The following is a 17976-nucleotide window of genomic DNA, read 5'->3' as shown; positions in this document are numbered from 1 at the left end:
AGACCACTTAGGCTTCCCCCAGGCTGAGTAACAGAAGTCCTCGGTGCTCACACTTGTCAGACGGATGGGCTTGGCATCCTACCTCCAGCAGGTGATGTGGTTGGAGGATGTAGAGTTCTCTGAGCCTCCAGCGGAAGCAGAAGGGTCTCCGGGCTCGGGGTCCCAGGTTCCAGCTCTCTTGCTCATCAGGCTAATGTTAGCACAAGTGATAGGAATGCCTGGAAGACAAAATTCACCTTCTTGAACAATCCTGTTGCTTAGGGTCAGCCCAGAGAAGCACATTCCGGGTGCCACCCAAGATATCTGATTTAGGGTGAAGAGTGATGTAGTTAGAGCTGGCCAGCAATTTGACAGCTGCTAACATAACCTTTAACACGTGTATTAAAATGAATACTGAGCTTAGTTCAGTCTGTCATTTCCTCTTAATACTTGAAAAGCCAGAGTTTTGTTTGAAAGTTCCCTCAAAAGGCTCTAGCGGGTGAATTTATTCTTCCGCTTGACCACACTTGGAACTCTGAAGTCAGAACCACCTTGAAACTGAAACCAGGAAAATCCCTGGTCTCTCTGGCCGAGAGAAGCAAAGGTATGCTCTGAGGTTTATTAAATAATTACCCAGTTGCTGACATGTTGTAGGGGAGGGAAGCGCCAAGGTGCTGGCAAGTATGAATAGACATTAGTGAGGATCTTGTGTCATGGGGCTTATAAATGAGGTAGAACATTTTGGTGTTCCCTGACCTTTGGCTCAAACCGGAGGATGTGTTCTTTTGAGAAGACTCAGTTAACTAGGCCTTGGTGTGCTCTGTCGTTGTTTTGACTGTCTGAAAGACCACAGTCAGCTGTGATCCAATTAATGCTGAAGATACTCAAAAGTCGTTGGCTGTTGGGAGCAGATGCAGCAGTGACTTGAAGAGAAGAAAATGAGAAGTGGGGCTTCCCTGGTGGCACAGTGGTTAAGGATCCACCTGCCAATGCAGGTGACACGGATTCGAGCCCTGGTCCGGGAAGATCCCACTTGCCACGCAGCAACTAAGCCCTTGTGCCACAATTACTGAGCCTGTGCTCTAGAGCCCGCAAGCCACAACTACTGAGCCCACGTGCCACAACTACTGAAGCCCGTGTGCCCTAGAGCCCTCGCACCGCAACTACTGAGTCGATGCCATGTGTTCTAGGGCCCGTGTGCCACAACTACTGAGCCTGCATGCTGCAACTACTGAAGCCCACGTGCCTAGAGCCTGTGATCCGCAACAAGAGAAGCCACCGCAATGAGAAGCCCACGCACCTCAACAAAGAGTAGCCCTCGCTTGCCACAACTAGAGAAAGCCCACACGCAGCAAGGAAGACCCAATGCAGCCAAAAAAAGAAAGTGAGAAGTGAGGGAAAAAACCCGGAATTAATTGGCCATTTCGACTTCCCATCTGCAGCTGGTGTGAATGGCAGATGAGGGCAGGTTTCCTAATAAATGGCTCTGAGACTAACTCAGTTCAGAGGTTCAGGGAGGGAGGATGATAACTTCCTTCAATACTCCCCAGACTTCAACCATTTGTGTGTCTCCTTTGCAATTTTTGTCATCCTCTTACTGCAATTTACTGAATATTTTTCACTGACTCACTTTGTAACTATTTTTATTTTAAAAAGAAACTTCTCCCGTTGCTTCTCCTCCTGGACTGCCTGGTTTGGTGAATGGTGTTACCATTCCCTGGGTCACCCAGGGCAGAAACACTCTGCTCCCCAACCCCACCTCATGTTCTATTAACTTTATCTCCTATGTACTGGGTTAAAAGATAATTATCATCCAAACCAGGGCATTCTGGGGAATGAAAGGGACATTATTAATAAGTGAACCAGAAGGAAACTGGGTTTGTCGGAAGCAAACGGGGATATGTGGTTAACCATCTACATGGCCTTGAAACCTCTTCCTCCTCCCCATTCCCACCATCACTACCTTATTTATTCATAATTATTTGCCTTCATAATTATTTGCTTGGACTAGTGCAGTAGCTCACTATCGTTTCCTTAATTTCATTCTTGGTCCTTTCCAACACATCTTACACACTGCACATACACATTTGATATAACAGCCTCTTAAAATCCTTCAGTGGCTCCCCATAACTTCAGGATAAATTTCAAATTCCTTAGTATGGCTTACCAGGCTCTTCACAGATCTGTTCCTTTTTATCCTTCCAGCCTGTGAGCTCATTTATTTATTCATTCATTCAACATTTATTGAGAGTTACTCTGGGTTGGCACCGTGCTAGTCTCTGGAATATAACCATAAATAAGATGGGTTTCTGCCCTCAAGGTATTTATAGTGGAGTGGAGAAACAGCCAAGGAAACACTAGAGTTAAAAAAAAAAAAAACAAATAACATGCTATGGTGAAGCACTGCCCTCTCTGACCTCATGGCTCAAAGTGTGTTCCAGGGACCTGGAAGCTTGATAGAAACTCAGAATCTTAGGGCCCCAACCCAGACTCACTAAATCCAAATCTGCATTTTAGTAAGACGCTTAGGTGGTTCGAGTTAACATTAGTTTGCAAAGCCTGGTCTGTGGGACCGTGCTAGTTGAAGAGCTTGGTTCAGTTCCCTAGGGATGGTCATGCCTGGAGGGAGACTTGGAGGAGGAGATAGAGTTTGCTAAATGAAGGCAAGGTGGGAAAAGGGATTCACCTGTGCTGTGGAACAGAGGCAAGAGAGCTTATGCTGTTTGGTGGGAATTACAAGTTTTTCAGTATCTGGGGACATGGGTTTCAGGTGGGAGCCTCACCTAACTCAGAGATACCTTATTCAAGGGGAAAAAATGATCAACCTGGGCACCTTCATTTCTTCTTTGAGCCCATCTGGAAATGATGATTTAGAACGAATACTTTAATTCATAGAGACAGACAGTAGAATAGGAGTGACCAGGAGCTGGAGGGAGGGGAGAATGGGGAGTTACTGTTTAATGGGTACAGAGTATATGTTTTGAGATGATGAAAAAGTTCCGGAAATGGATAGTGGTGGTGGTTACACAACATTGTGAATGTGCTTAATGCCGCTAAAACCGTATGCTTCAAAATGGTGAAAGTGGCAAATTCTTATGTTATATATATTTTATCACAATTCTAAAAAAAGGAATCTTTGACTTTGGAGTCAAAGACTTGGTTTTCAAGTTCCAGCTTTGATGCCCCAGCAAGTCAGGTAACTTCATGGAACCTCAGTGTCTTCATCTGTAAAATGGGAATAACCATCATACCTGCCTCATAGTCTTGTCATGAAGATTCACTGGAGCAATGCCCGTAAAGCACCTGGGAGCTCGCTGGGTTTTCCTTATGCCCATTAAATATTTAAAAGCATGTTCTTATCCTTAGCACAATGTCTGGCACAGCTAGCCCTTGGCATCACAGTTATTTTTACCCCTTCCACTTCCTCTTTGAGGTAGCAGTGGTTTTCAACTCTTAGCTGCACATTAGAATCACCTGTAGAGTTTTGTAAACAGCCTTTTGCCTGGAGCAACTAAATGAATTTCAGGAATAGAGCAGAAGCATCATTATTCCAGGTGATTCCAATGTGTGGCCAAGGCTGAGAACTGTACTATAGCAGTGGTCCACAAGCGTTAGTGTGTATCAGAATCACCTGGAGGGCTTGTCAAAACAATTCTTGGGTCCCCGCCCCATCCCCCTCCACCCCGAGTTTCAAGTTTAGTAGATACAGAACAGCCTTTCACTTTATTCCATCATCTATGTGGTGGCCCTTTCTTTTTGTTTGCAGTCTACCCACTATTTAACCTCTTCCAGACCCATTACTCAACTGAACTTTTTCTTGAAAACACTTGCCAATAGTCTTCTTCATGCCAATGCTCTCCATATTCTCCAACTGTGGCCTTAGACACAATTCACCATGTCTCAAAATTCTCCTCCTTTGAATTCAGGGCCACTACTCTGGGTCATGTTTTCCTTATTTCTCTTTCCTTCTCCCTCCCCCACTTGGAAGTACGGATTCCCATGTGGGACTCCCATGACCATATTCTGGAATTCCTTTATTTATCCCTTAAAAAGATCACAGTCTTAGAAGTGAGACAGACATGGGTTCATATCTTGTACCTGGACAATTTACTCAAACTCTGAGCCTCATTTTCCTTACTGGTGATGATAATAGTGCCCCTGTAAATAATACATCCCTGACACATAACACCCAACTATTATAGGGTTTCGCCTTTAAGAACATGGTAAAATCTTGACCTTGAAGAGAACTCCAGGAGTGGTGGGACTAACCCATAGGATGCAGAGGGCAGAGCCAGGGATATCAAAAACACAGTGTGGAAGAATAAAGCCAGGATTTACCAAGGGGCAAGGAAATGGGCCCAACCAAGGATTTTCCAGGAACGCCTGGGCAGACAGAGAGGTGAGAGATGGGATCTTAGAAAAGGAACTGACCATGAGATTCCCTGTGACTACATTAAAATGTGAGCCTATGGGCTGGTCCATGCACAGGATGGGGGTTGTTAATAGTGCTATCACGAGCTATGAAATGGCCCCAGAGGACGCCCACAAGGGGATTTCAACCCCAGCAGTGTGGAATTCAGTCCCTTTGGCAAGAAACAAAGTGATAAAGGACCTGTTACAGTTTGCACCATTTATTACTGTCGTGTGCAAAACATGATTCGGGGCATTACACAGAGCTCTTGTTACCACCAGATGAGGTCTCTGAGTGCTGTTTCCCGTTGATGATGTTATTCAGCAGGACGGCTCACATGTTGAAATTTGAAACTCCTTGGGTGAAGAATGCCTCTGCAGGCTGTACCAGATGTTGCTTGTGTAGCTCCCCAAGCCCAGAAAGATGAGTTAATCCTTGAAGGAAATTATTCTGAACTTGCATCAAACTCAGAGGCTTTGATCCAACAGGCCATGGCAATAAAACGCAAGGCTATCAGAAGAGCTGTGGGTGGTAGTCCTGTCTCTGAGAAGGGAACAGGGCCACTGGCCCCCGGCTGCATTCCAGATGCAGACAGCCAGGAGCAGAGGCCTCACTTAGTGTGATGTTGTGAAAATCCTGCACTTTAAACACGTGTAGTGGGACTTCCCTGGTGGCGCAGTGGTTAAGAATCTGCCTGCCAATGCAGGGGACATGGGTTTGATCCCTGGTCCGGGAAGATCCCACATGCCACGGAGCAACTAAGCCCGTGTGCCACAACTACTGAGCCTGTGCTCTAGAGCCCGTGAGCCACAACTACTGAGCCCGCGGGCCACAACTACTGAAGCCCGCGTGCCTAGAGCCCATGCTCCGCAACAAGAGAAGCCACCGCAATGAGAAGCCCACGCACTGCAATGAAGAGTAGCCCCCGCTCGCCGCTACTAGAGAAAGCCCGTGCGCAACAACGAAGACCCAGCACAGCCAAAAATAAATAAATAAATAAATTTATAAATGAAATCATATACTCTTTAAAAAAAACCCCAAAAACACATGTATTCATAAACGAAAACTTCCTCACCCTTTAAAGACCCTGCAGAAGTACCACCCTCTCCAAGATGCTTCCCTGGAAGGTTCCAGGCCTCACTGACCCCACTCACTTTCCTTTACCTTCATTATCCATAGCACGCAGCTTGCCCCTTGATGATTCTCCAAATACAGTCTTCTGCCTTCAGTTGTGTGGTAAGTTTCCAGAGGTCCTAAACCAAGTCTAGTTTATATTTCTTTGTATCTCTGAATGCCTAGCACTCTAAGAGGCATCGTGGTCATCGTTTCATCCTTAGAATCCAGCATAGTACCTGGCACATAGCAGACACTCAGTAAATGAATAAGTGCTTATTAAATGAATGGAATTGTTTGTTGATAGCGTAGCTGAACTGGCATGAAAAAACAAATAAGGGAAGGTGGAACAGGCACCTCTTGTGTTGTTGGCCCAGCACTTCACCCCCTCTCTTCCATAAGTTTCCTCTTTCTTCGCCCCATCTTTACGGTTCCCACAGGAGCTGCCATGTTGTTTCATGACTCTTTGGAGTTATCTGACTTGAACTACTTGAATGAGTCCTTCCGGGGGATTTTTCAACTTGGAACCAGAGAGAATGTTAAGATAATTTCTTTCTAGTGCCCAAAGCTATGTAGATATACTGGTACATCTGAGAGCTGTTGGCCTCCCTGTTTTTCACCACGTGGAGAAAGGTGATGGCTAGCTAGAAGGAAGAATGAAACTAAGGAAGCGAGTGAATGAAGGCACAGAGACAAGAAGAATAAAAGAGAAAGCTGATGGTCTTGGAGTTGTTTCAGTGGTTCCTGTGCCCCAGGCACATTCCTGTCTTTTGGTTTCACAGATGTCACATTATCCCTTACTATAGTCCCTTCTTTTGCTTAAACGAGCTTGAGTTAGGTCTCTGTCACTTGTAACCATACAAGTCTCAACTAATACAGAAGTGCCTGCTTCTTGGTAGATACTCCATAAAAAAGAATGGATGAATAAAATCTCATTATGTCACGTTATGAAGTTTTGCAAATGGGGTATTTCAAAACTTCCCATCCTTATTTGTGGTTTTAATAAACCCATCTTTGATATCCCTCCCAGAGCTAGCACAGTTCTGAATAGAGGGAAGGCACATGGTATACATGCAAGCTGCAATTTCTGGTAGGTTGATTCTTCATTTTTCATTTTCAGTGACTTTTTATCTGTGTGTGCATTTGCCGAGAATCAGATGCTTGGGGCTGCAATGCCATCTGTACGTGATGGAAGACATTTGTAAGGACTTTTTAAAGTGCACGTAGAGTAATGGGCTCTGAACAGCAGTTGGGGACTAAATATGAAAACATGAAAGGATATGGTCTTCATGAGCAAGGATGATGGAAAAGAGCTTTTTTTTGGCTGCGAGGGGTCTTCGTTGCTGTGCGCAGCTTTCTCTAGTTGTGGCAAGCGGGGGCTACTCTTCCTTGCAGTACCTGGGCTTCTCATTGCAGTGGCTTCTCTTGTTGCGGAGCACAGACTCTAGGCGTGCGGGCTTCAGTAGTTGTGGATTGCAGGCTCAGTAGTTGTGGCTCACAGGCTCTAGAGCACAGGCTCAGTAGTTGTGGCACACGGGCTTAGTTGCTCTGCGGCATGTGGGATCTTCCCAGACCAGGGATCAAACCCGTGTCCCCTGCATTGGCAGGTGGATTCTTAACCACTGCGCCACCAGGGAGGTCCCGGAAAAGAGCCTTTGAACAGCTCCATGATAGACAAGATGGTGCTAGAGACTTACTGGTATCCACATTTTCTGAACTTCAAATCCAGGCACATGGCCCAATGCATAAGAGGGAATTTGTGGGAACAGTGGGAGAACTTATTGGATGTTGCGTCACCAGCTCCACATCTCTGGTTACCGTATTTGTAGAGCTAATCTTTAGCATCAAACCCTTCGTTAGACAGACTGGTCTACTCACTGCCACACAAATAGGCCATATGGATTTTATATTTGGCACACTTGCCCACAAAATCCCTGGTGCCAGATACCTCTCCCTCCCTTACTTCATCTCCTTCTATTCACATCAAACTCATCCTCCAAGGTCCAGCTATCTTATCTTCTCCAGAAATGACTGTTCTATCTAATCTGTCACATCTGGAATTTCATCATTCATTTTAAGAATGTTAAGTATGTGTGGTATAACTCATTCATACTCCTCATTCCCATGAAAAACATCACTAATTGATATTGGTGCTCTTTCTCTCCAAGGCTGGCAAGAACTTCAGAATTCTTCTCCACATAGCACTTGAGGCAGCCACTGAAGGCTCACGGCAAGTGACGTGAGACCTAGTTGCTATCTCTGTTCCATTCCCTTATATTGTTATTTGAAGTTTCTGAGTGTGCTTGTCTTCTATCACCAACTGGGCCATTAAGTCCTTGAGGGCAGGGACAATAAAAGTAACAATAATAGCATCATAATAATATCAATAATCATAATAAGGAAAACAATAATGATAGCAGCAGCAGCAAATATTTATTAAACACATGTGCTGGCACTGTACTAACCATTTTACATGTACAGTTGGCCCTCTGTATCCGGGTTCCACATTCGCAGATTCAACCAACCACAGATTTCAATCTGGTTGGCTGAAATCTGCACAGATGTGGAACCCTGGGTATGGAGTATTTATTTTATATAAGGTACTTGAGCATCTGCAGATTTTGGTATCCGTTGGGGATGGGTGGGTGGTGGAACCAATCCCACGTGGATACCAAGGGGCAACTGTGTTTTCTAATTTAGTCCTCAACACAATCCTGTGGAGAAGGGATTAGTCAGGTTTTTTTTTTTTTTTGCGGTACGCGGGCCTCTCACTGTTGTGGTCTCTCCCATTGCGGAGCACAGGCTCCGGATGCGCAGGCTCAGTGGCCATGGCTCACGGGCCCAGCCGCTCCGCGGCATGTGGGACCTTCCCAGACCGGGGTACGAACCCGTGTCCCCTGCATCGGCAGGCGGACTCTCAACCACTGCGCCACCAGGAAAGCCCAGTCAGGTTTTATAGATAGGGATTCTGAGTCTTTTATTTATTTTACAAATTGAGTTTTTAAAATAAAAATTGTATATATTTTAGGTGTACGACATGATGATTTTTTTTGTTTTGGCCGCACCACGAGGCATGTGGGATCTTAGTTCCCTGACCAGGGATCGAACCCGTGCCCCCTGCAGTAGAAGTGCAGAGTCTTGACCACTGGTTGCTAGGGGAAGTCCCACGACAAGATGATTTGATACACATATACGTAGTGTATGCAGTAATCATACACTGCAATTAAGCGAATTAACATATCTTCTCCCATAGTTAACTTTTTTAGTTATTGTTTTGGTGAGAGCACTGAAATTACTCTTAGCAGATTTCCAGTAATCACTATGGTATTCTTAACCACATCATGCTGTACATTAGATCTCCAGACTTATTCATCCTCCATAAGTGCAACTTTGTATCCTTTGACCAACATCACCCCATTTCCCCCACCTTCCCACCCCTGGTAACCATCATTCTATTCTTTACTTCTATATATTCAACTTTCTTAGATTCCACATATAAGTGAGATCATGCAGTTTTTTTTCTGTGCCTGGCTTATTTCAGTTAGCATAATGTCTTCCAGGCTCATCTATGTTGTTTCACATGGCAAGATCTCCTTCTTTTTTTTTTAAAGCTGAATAAAATTTCATTGTGTGTATATATATATGTGTATATACATATATATACATACACATACATACACACCACAATTTTTTAATCTGCTTATCTGTCAATGGACACTTAAGTTGTTTCCATATCTTGAGTTTAAAGATGATAAGTAACTTGTCCAAATGTACACAGCCAGAATGTGGCAGAACCAGAACCTGACCTCCAAACCTTTGCTCTTACCCAATGTGCTATATCATGTTGAATCTTCCAAGTACCAGAAAACCGTGTGCATCGTATTTGCTGAATATACATTTTTTATAAAAAAATGAGGTTCTTCACAAGAGACAGCAAAATTGAATCGAAAATACCAGAAGCAAATTCTCCTCCCCAAAGAGTTGGAGCATACTTGAAAGGGGTCTACTTCACTTTCCCAATATCCTTGGCTGAAGGCAATGCCATTTCCCATTCCACAGGTAAACACGCTTTGTGGAAATAGGAATACTAAGAATTGACTCTGGGGAGGAGGTAGGCTCTCTGGTGAAGAAGCAGCTCTGGGAGCTGGGAGCCTCCTGACAGATCCTCACGGCGGCCCTACTAACTACCACCAAGCCACTGGCACCTCCCTGGGACTATTTCCAAATCTGTAGAATGATTCATTTGGACTCAATTAGCACTTTCGCAAAGTGTTCCCTGAAATATTAGCCCTACAAGAAATTCATATACAACGTGGTTCTTGTCAAATGTTATCGGGAATTGCATTTCCCCTTGGGAGGCACACAATCCATATTAAAGGATCTGAGAAGACCAGCAGGAAAGATCCTGCTTATCTAATATTTAATTAATGTTTATTTAACCCAGTGTCTCCTAACCCATTTTGGTTTCACATAATAACTGCTAATATCTCTCAGAGCTAATACCCACACTTAGGTTAAAAAACAATTGGCTACATACTTTCTAAAGATCCTTCCTAACATTCTCTAAGTCTCAGAAATAATAATGTAACTTGACTATAAACTGTCTTTCAGTGAATTAAATGTGGAAGCATAGTTTCAAAATTTTGAGATTTCTTTGTCAGAAAAGTTTCGAGGGTGTTAAGATGACTTACCCAGGTTTAGCCGTTCATGCTGCCCTGTGAGTTTCCTGAAGGGGACAATAGGGGGCACTAGTGGACTGCAGTAACAGCCACCCCATCCATAAATAGCAAGAAGGAGCAACCATAGTTGTAGCAACCAGAGCTGTTCCTTTTCCAGCCGAATGGAAAGCTACTGAGAGCCAACTCTTCTCCCTTTTGGGTCTCTCTCCCTCTCTTTCCTTTGGAGAAAAAATTGGGAACGAATTAGGATAGCTAACACTGTACGTTTGCCCTTTACCTTTATACATAGAAAAGCATATAGACCAACTCTTTTCAACTGCTTGTGGTTGGTTGTGTTCACTTTGGGGCAACTACATTTGACAGTGGAATTTCTTATTGGAGTAAATGTAGAGTCTGTGAGTTGAAAAAGTAATTCTTCTTTCCTTCACCAATTCTCTCATTTTACATAAGTTAAAAAAATTGTACAGGTGAAGAAAAGAACAAACTTCATTAGGATATAACAAGTTTTTTTCAATTAATATTTCTTTTTCTCTAAACTTTGGGTGTAAGACTTACACAGTAAGCCTTTTTAACGATGTGGCAGGCTGTAAGAGGCTTGGAGGCAAAAGGGTTGTACATAACTTTTAACTTTTTCTCACTTATCCCCTCTTTGTCATTTTCCTGTGAAGTAGGACAAAGCAGGCAGGCCTCCCTGTCCAGGTCAAACACAAGGGATTGGAGTTTCTAAGTTGATATTGTCACGTTTCCCTACAACTTCCCTCATTGTTAACTACACCCTCGTGCCCACGCTGCCCCTACACAGAACCCGCCGCTTAGGAAAGAAACTTTCCATAGGCTTACACAATTTTTTCCTCAAGAGAAAGTGTAAATAAGATTCAGGAGTGTAGCCCACAGAAACTAACAGAGGATAGAGAAATCACTTTCCATCGATAGAAATTCTCTACATTCTGGCTCAGAGGAACTCGGAGCTTGGAGAGTCCTCAGCCTTCACCTGATTTCATCCTTTGGTTGTGTGCACGAGGGGACCAGAATGCCCAGGCCCTGCAGGGAGGTGTGCCAGCCTGGCCGCTGCCTGAGCTTCCTCCCATTCCCTTGTGCTGGACCCCAAGCCCTTAGGTTCCAGGCAAGGTGCACAAGCAAAAGCCACACCCCTCCCTGATTCTACACACTGCGTGGAGCATCTTATTTTTGACCATCCCGTTCTTTTTTTAATATAAATTTATTTATTTATTTTTGGCTGCGTTGGCTCTTCGTTGCTGTGCACGGGCTTTCTCTAGTTGCGGCGAGCGGGGGCTACTCTTTCGTTGCGGCGTGCAGTCTTCTCATTGTGGTGGCTTCTCGTTGCAGAGCACGGGCTCTAGGCACACGGGCTTCAGTAGTTGTGGCACGCGGGCTCAGTAGCTGCGGCACGTGGGCTCTAGAGCGCAGGCTCAGTAGTTGTGGCGCATGGGCTTAGTTGCTCCGCGGCATGTGGGATCTTCCCGGACCAGGGCTCGAACCCATGTCACCTGCATTGGCAGGCGGATTCTTAACCACTGAGCCACCAGGGAAGCCCTATACCATTACTTTCTGTTCTCAATTCCTGTTTTCTGCTACAACGACATTCAATCCATATCCTCTACGTGTGAAAGATTTTTTCCTATACTTGCTTCAAATTTGCACAGATAACTATATTCCACAACCACATTTGTGCCTGCCTTTCACAGTCATTATAGGAAGCAAGCTTTTCCTAGCATCTAACTTAACCCCGCCCCCAGATGCAATGGGAGCCACCTGCCCTGCCCTCAGGGAACATGGAAAATGGCTACAACATTCCAGTGAGCAGCAGCTCCCCCAGTCCTGGTTCCAAGTTGCTTCTGTTAAAAGAATTGTCAATTCAAAACACATGCACTGTCATAAAGCCTCACTCCCATCCCAGACGCTCAACTCTGGGCCCCTTTTAGGGTGAGCCTGAAACATCACTCAGAATCAGGGCTTTTTGTCCAGACTGCAACCAGGATGGGGATGGATCAAGGCTTTTCTTCCACCCCCATTCCTGAGGCGAGCCCTGATCGGACCCCTTTTTTCAAAGTATAGTCTAGGGCTAACATTTTATGGGATCAAATACACGGCCTATTCACATTTGAGCTGTCGGCGACCAGAAAACAAAATTTCTTACATGGGGAATTTGGGCACCCTTTTTGATTCTTTGCAAACAGAAAAATCTAGCCTGGGAATCCCTTTGCAAAAAATGTATGTGCATCAGGCATCTAAAAAAGAGAATGCATAGCAGTACAACAACTTGCATTTAGGAGCAAGTGAAGGTTTTCAGAAAATGTATGGAATTTGGAAGTGAAAAACCTGCATGTGAATCCTATCACAGACCCTTACTAACTATGTGATTTGGGGCATGTTAACCTAACCTCTCTAACCTTGCATTCTCTTCTCTGTGGAATGAAAGTAATTATACATAACTCATACATACATAATGCACACTTCATACATAACTGTTGAAAAGATTCCTGCAAAGTAATCCATAAAATTTTAAAAGATATTATTATTAACACTATTGGTATTGCTGCTGCACTAAAAAAGCCTACCTCTGATTTGAGAGAACAACCTTCAATCTTACTCCCTTAGGGCACACTTTTATTCTGGGTGTTTACTCTATGTCAGGCCTTACATGTTTTAAGCTTCACATATATTATTAGCTCATTCCTAACAACAATCCAAGAAGGTAGATGCTGTCTTTAGCATCTACCTTCTATAGTTGAGGCCAAAAAGTGAAGCAATATACCTGTGGCTATCAGCTAATAAGTGATTGAACTTAGGCAGTGCATTTCCAGAATCCATCCTCCTGAGCACCGTATCAGTAAAGACTCACTTTGGAGTATGTAATAGAAACTCAAAATAACACTGATTTAAATTAAATAGAGGTGTACTTCCTTTTTATGTAAAAGCACCGAGGTTGGTAGTTCAGGACTGAAGCAGAGGCTCTGTGCCATACAGTGCTCAGGGTCCCAGAACTCCTAACATGTTGTCTCATTCCCAACATCTAAAACAGATGCTAGAGCTTCAGTTGCTACCTCTGCTTTCCAAGCAGCAGGATGGAGGAAGGCGTAGGATAGAACAGGGATAAAACACATGCCAGTTGTTTATTGTGGACTGTTCCTGGGTGTGGCCATATGACATTTCTGCTTACAACCCATTGATCACAATAGCAAGAGGGCTAGGAAATATCATCATTATTCTGGGTGGTTTTGTGACCCGTTGAAACTGGAGTGTTTGATTACTGAAAGAAGGGGAGAGGCAGTCAAGGGCTAGTGGATGTATGGAAGAGGAGTGGGAGACGGAGCTGGAGAGGTGGGCAGGGGCTGGGTGATGAGAACTTACCAAGACCCTACAATTCACCCCTCTAATCTTTGGGTTCATCTCCCATTTTAGCAGGTGCCAAGGGAAGGCAAGGATGTCCCTTGAAAACCACCAGTTATGGCCATTGACTGGACCTCTGAAGCCTTGTAATAGGCATTCCCAGAATACAATGCAAGTGTTCACCTTGGTGGTGGACTTGAGGCTGGTTCCTGTATGAGACCCATTAACTCATTAGGTTAAAACGGGGATAGGTGGCTTCTGATTCATGTCTCCAAAGAGTCCAGAAGGAGGAGGTGGGGTGGGAGGACACCAGCACAGACTATAGGCACTGAGTGGCCTTTGGCTGGCTTCTCTGATCCTCCAGAGAGAACCTAGATGCCACAAGCTGGAAAGTGACTTCATGGTTTCTGAAGACATTTCCCATATGCTGTTTCTCTGGGAACACATAATGAGACGGTGGTAGGGTGTGTCTGCTCCTTATTTTGCCAATGAGGAAAGGAAGTCAGAGTCTCCCTGCGATATTCAGTAGGATGAGGTGAGATCTTAGAATCTGTTTTTTTCACAAGAGTGCCAGGTGATTCTTAGGTTCAAGTAACTCTGAGAAACATCACACTCAGGGTGCTGAGTGATACTGGAGGGTCACGTCTCGGGAGGGTGGCAGATGCATCAGGAGACCATAAACTCCACGATTACTTTCAGGTGTGTCTTTCATCATTACTGCTGCATCTTTAGCTGGCACATTGTAGGTACTCAATAAATATTTGATGAAAGGATGAATGAAGACAAGGTTAGGTATGGAGACTTCTTGCCTACTACTTCCCCCCAGTGTCCTGGAGTAATCCTAGAATAAGCTCACATTTTTACATGCTTAGTGCTGACAAGGCAGGAAATACATACTATTGAAACCTCCATTTAGAGACAGTAACCGAAGTTAAATGACTTGCCCAAGGTTACACAGATAGTAAGTACTAGAACCAGCATTCAGACTCAGGCTCGTACATATCATACTCTCTTGTTTCTCTCATAGAGAATAACTATTCCATGTCAGTAGATTTACCGTAGCTCAGACCATTTCCCACGAAACAGAAAAAGTCTATTCTGTAGATATTTAATGTAACAGTTAACCTAATACACAGATGTGCGTCCTGTCACTCGACACCAATGTTATAGAAAAGTTCCACTCAGCTCCATAGCCTATTTGCTCATACTGAAGTGCCAAACTAGATTGCTGGAGAGGAATGTATATTGACCTTGAATGTTTACTTTACTCATGAACACACATCTGTTTTTGTTAACGGGGATGAGGGCAATCAGAGTGAGCTCTCAGAAGCAGACATTCTTGAGTGGAATTCTCTCCCAGTCTGTGAAGTTTTATCATCCCTCAGGCTAGAGAGCAGGTTGTCAGTTTAGACAGTGGCCTGTTGAACCCAGAAGCTTCTGGACTCTTCTGTTCTTTCAAAAGAGGCCTTGTTTCTTCAGGGCCCTTAGCTGAAGTTGAATCTTAAAGGAGATGTGAGATTTTGTAGAGTAACTACATCAAAAGGACCCCAAGCAGACTTGGAACAGTAAAACGGCTCTGTGGGGGTCCCATCTAAAAACTCCTCTCTTTTCCAGCAACGAATTCAAAGCACAGGAGCTGACCTTTCTGATCTGCCTTCTCAGGGTCCCTTCCCCCTCACTGCTCCTTTGCCAACTTTTGTATCCACTGCCTCAGCTCTAGCATGTGTGGGGGAGGGGAGGTTGCCCATATTGGGAATGGTTTTCATTTCCTTCCTTCACTGGCATTCCTTTATAGAAGACATAACACACAGATTGCACAGGCAAATGTTGCCTTGTAACGTGTTTGGCATTAGCAGCCTTCGTGTGTTTTCTTGCAAGTTCTCCATTTGTCTTAGATGCAGGGCAGCTGGCCCTTATACTGACCCCTATAACACGGGCACATAGGCTGATGGGTAGTCCGTTAGTGGGTTTTATAGGGACTTGGCTTTTTCACTCAGCTGCCTTACCTAAAAGAAGGTTGGAAGACAGGACTATACGCTCCTTAGAGGCAAGCAATGTGACTGGGTTTGGGATCCACCCCACCACCCCAAGTGATGAGAACAGTTGACTGACTGAAGCTATATCCCCTGACATTTGGTAGAAAGTGCAGCTTTTTCAAAGAGCAGCGTATGAAAAAACAGTGGAGCTGGGAGGTGTGAATACAGAGGGTCTTGGTAGTAAGTCTGTTCATGAAGCAGTATTCATAGTCTGATTTTGTATTTCTTTTCTAACTCAATAAAAATGTGATTTTTTTCTTGGTTACAGAAGAAATATGATGACTTATGGTTCAATAATTCCATGTGTGATTTCTTAGACTCTTGACATTTATATCACGCTCCGAATAGTTACACTGCTTGTCTTCTGAGACATCTGCTCATTCCACTGGGAAAAGCATTTTGCAGTACATGTAACCTCTGGTCATCCCAGCCACCTCCCTTCCCCTCCCATCCCCCACATGCCACATTTAAGCTTTCTCAAATGATAACTTTGCCAAATCAAGGGAACTAGAGGTCTGCATCTTGCCTTCCTGTGGTGCTGACAGAACATGATATTGGGCAAACAACAGGTGGTTAAAAATTTGAGCAGGAGGGGCCCTGCACCGACTCTAATGCCCTCGAGGTAGATGGACCTGAATAAGACATGTCTAAGTGTGAGAACTGGACACTACTTCAAGGCCGTGGGAACCCAGATGGACTTATCTAAGAGAGGGAAAGGAAACTGGGAAAGATATCTGGTATCGAGCTTCCGGCCAATTTAGTCCTGTGGGGCACTCAGGCTGGATTTAATTCAATATAGAAAAATAAGGAAATACTATCATATACACTCTGAGTGTTATGTAAGAATTTTTAACTGTTAACAATACTTGAAAGAAAAAGTCAACCTCAATTTGCAAAGAAATTAAAATTTAAATGAGATTTTTTTCCCCTGTTAGATTAGTAAAGATGCTTTTAAAAGCTCACACTCGATGGTGAGTAAGGGTGCAGTGAAATGAGAACACTTACATACTTTCATTAGATATATAAATTGGTGCAATCCTTTTGTCTCATAATTTGGTAATTATTAAGAGGTTTAAATTTTGACCCAGTAATTCTTCTTCCACCAATTGATTATAATTAAATAATCAGAAACGTGGATAAATATTTATACACAAAGATATTCATGGTAGTGTTGTTTATAGTTGTAGTAAATGTGATGTAACACATTGGGTAGCAGTGCGATTCTAACAATAAGAAAATGGTTAAATAAGGGCTTCCCTGGTGGCGCAGTGGTTGAGAGTCTGCCTGCCGATGCAGGGGACACGGGTTCGTGCCCCGGTCCGGGAAGATCCCACATGCCGCGGAGCGGCTGGGCCCGTGACCCATGGCCGCTGAGCCTGCGCGTCCGGAGCCTGTGCTCCGCAACGGGAGAGGCCACAACAGTGAGAGGCCCGTGTACCGCAAAAAAAAAAAAAAAAAAAAAAAAGAAAATGGTTAAATAAATGACGGCACATCCTTATGATTTAATATCGAGGTAGTCATTTAGACTTAAAAAAAAATATCATGGCTCCCTCCCAGATGAAATTAGATGTAGATGTGTGTATAAGCCAGCTCTTGCTGCATATCAAACTGCCCCAAAATTTAGTGGCTTAAGACAACACTCGAAATCTGTGGATTGGCTAAACAGTTCTGGTCTGGGCTGGCTGGAGCTGGATGGTTGAGAATGGCCTTGCTTACATATCTGGGATGGCTGTAATAGCTGGGACAGCATGGTCTCTCTCTCCACATGGTCTGTCACCCTCTAGGTCAATCTTGGGCTGTTCTAAAAGCACTAGGAGAGATCAAGCCCTAACGCACAAGCATATTTTAAGCCTCTGCTCATGTTACATTTGCTAAAGTAAGTCACATGGCTAAGCCCAGAGTCAAGGGGTGGAGAAACAGACTCAATTCTTGATTGGAGGATCTGCAAAATATTGTGGCCATTTAAAAAAAAAAATATCACACCATGAGACTTGCTTTGGCTAACAAAATGTGAAAGCCTTGGGAGCAGAAGCTTTACGAGCCATTGCATGTTCCCCTCTATTCTCCTTTCCTTCCTATACAATAGCCAGATACATTTGAGATGGTAGCTGCTCTGTCTGCCTCTGTTCCAGAGAGATCAAGATGAGCAGAGTCTCCATGTCAACCTGCATTGGACATGTGGCTTGAATAAGAAATAAACTTTTGTGATTCGAAGCCAGGCAACAAAGTTGAGGGTTTTTTTATTGCTACAAAATCTGGTCTATCCAAACTAATATGAAAATTGGGCAGGCATTAAAGTGACATTTTAAAAGAATGATTATTTATATGGGAAAGAGTTCATTATATATTATAATTCTATATAAACCAGTAGACTATAAAGCTGGTATATATTCTGTAATCCTAAATT

At 43.9% G+C, this 17976-nt stretch overlaps 2 protein-coding genes across 2 annotated transcripts in view; one reads left to right on the top strand and one right to left on the bottom strand.

The window, feature by feature from the left end:
* WASHC3 (WASH complex subunit 3) overlaps positions 1 to 17976 on the bottom strand; it is a 137346-nt gene that overhangs the window by 16299 nt on the left and 103071 nt on the right. Inside the window, exon 13 of the transcript XR_012324225.1 lies at positions 83 to 218. The gene's annotated coding sequence lies outside the window, so the exon portion shown is untranslated. The remainder of the gene's footprint in view (positions 1 to 82; positions 219 to 17976) is intronic.
* The window catches only part of DRAM1 (DNA damage regulated autophagy modulator 1), a 90543-nt gene that overhangs the window by 49144 nt on the left and 23423 nt on the right, over positions 1 to 17976 (top strand). The window lies entirely within an intron of this gene.

This window comes from Tursiops truncatus, chromosome 11 (assembly GCF_011762595.2).
Source record: "Tursiops truncatus isolate mTurTru1 chromosome 11, mTurTru1.mat.Y, whole genome shotgun sequence".
NCBI lineage: Eukaryota > Metazoa > Chordata > Mammalia > Artiodactyla > Delphinidae > Tursiops > Tursiops truncatus.
The sequence above is the reverse complement of the archived record's forward strand: the minus strand, read 5'-3'. Positions and strand labels throughout refer to the sequence as shown.